Below are 1,798 nucleotides of genomic sequence, written 5' to 3'. Positions count from 1 at the left end.
GACCTAGTTCCTCAAGTGTTTCACTTATACTTCCCTTAGTAATTTTACAGTTTCAGGTCTTATAATTAAGTCTTTAATCCATTTTAAGTTGATTTTAGTATACAGTGTGAGGTCATATCTAGTTTGATTCTTCTGCAATGGATATTCAATATTTCTAGCAACACTTATTGAAGAGGCAGTCTTTTCCCCAATGTAGATTTTTGTTGCCTTTGTTCAATATCAAATGTCTGTAAGCCTGAGAAGTGATTTCTGGGTTCTTAATTCTACTCTACTGGCCAGACTGTCTATTTTTATGCCAGTACCATGCTGTTTTGATTACAATAGCTTTGTAGTATAACTTGAAGTCAGGTAGTGTTATGCCTCCAGCTTTATCATTTATTTATTTATTTTTTTGCTAAGGATTGCTTTGGCTATTCAGGGTCTTTTGTTGTTCCATATGGAAGTTAAGATTTTTTTTTTTTCATTTCTAGGGAGAATGTCATTGGAATTTTGATGGGGATTGCATTGAATATGTAGATTGCTTTGGGTAGTATAGACATTTTCATAATATTAATTCTTCCAACCCAGGAGCATGGAATATCTTTACATCTTTTTATGTATTTAATTTCTTTCAGAAGTGGTTTGTAGTTCTCATTGTAGAGATCTTACACCACAACCAGCAAAAGAAAAAAATAAACAAATGGGATTATATCAAACTAAAAAGCTTCTGCACAGTAAAGGATACAATGAACAGAGTGAAACAACAACTTACGGAGTGGGAGAAAATTTTTTCTAACTATGCATCTGACAAAGAATTAATATCCCTAATATACAAGGAACTCAAGCATTTGCACAGCAAAAAAACCAAATAACCCAATTAAAAAATGGGCAAAGGAGCTGAATAGACATTTTTCAAAGGAAGACATACAAATGGACAATATGTATGTGAAAAAATGCTCAACATCACTAGTCATCAGGAAAATGCAAATTAAAACTACATTGAGATACCACCTCACCCCAGTTAGACTGACTATAATCAAAAAGATGGTGAATAACAAATGATGGCGAGGGTGTAGAGTGAAGGGAACACTCCTGCACTGTTGGTGGGACTGTAAATTAGTAAAACTACTATGGAAAACAGTATGGAGATTTCTCAGACAACTACAGATTGATCTTCCATATGATCCAGCAATCCTACCTCAGGGCATATACCCAGAGCAATGGAAATCATCAGTCGAAGGGATACCTGCACTCCCATGTCATCGCAGCTCTGTTTACAATAGCCAAGGCATGGAATGAACCTAAATGTCCATCGATGGATGATTGGATAAGGAAACTGTGATATATATACACTGTGGAAAACTACCTTGCCATAAAAAAGAATGAAATTCTCCCATTTACAACAACATGGATGAGCCTGGAGAAACTTATGTTGAATGAAATAAGCAATACACAGAGGGATAAATACAACATGTACTTACTCATGAGTGGGAGTTAAGAGGGAAAAAAAGAAGGAAAGAAAGACCACAGTGGTGCATTGGACTTGCAGAGGGAGAGAACATACCTAGGGATACAAAGTGGAGTGGGGAGGAAAGGGGGAGGGAGAGAGAGGTTGGGGACAATTGGTTTGGGGAGATGGAGTACAAATGCAGTTAATGGTAATGGGTATGCTGCCAGTATGAATCTGGCCTTCACATCTTGGGCATGAGGGGTGACAATCAGCTTTGTATCTCATGAATATTCATAACCAATATATTTAAAAAAAAGAAAACCATACCTAAGTGACCTAAAAGAGTTAGGGTTCATTTTTCTCAGACAG

Source organism: Galeopterus variegatus, unplaced genomic scaffold, assembly GCF_000696425.1.
Source record: "Galeopterus variegatus unplaced genomic scaffold, G_variegatus-3.0.2 Scaffold2452, whole genome shotgun sequence".
NCBI classification, from domain to species: domain Eukaryota; kingdom Metazoa; phylum Chordata; class Mammalia; order Dermoptera; family Cynocephalidae; genus Galeopterus; species Galeopterus variegatus.
Note: the sequence above shows the minus strand (reverse complement) of the source record.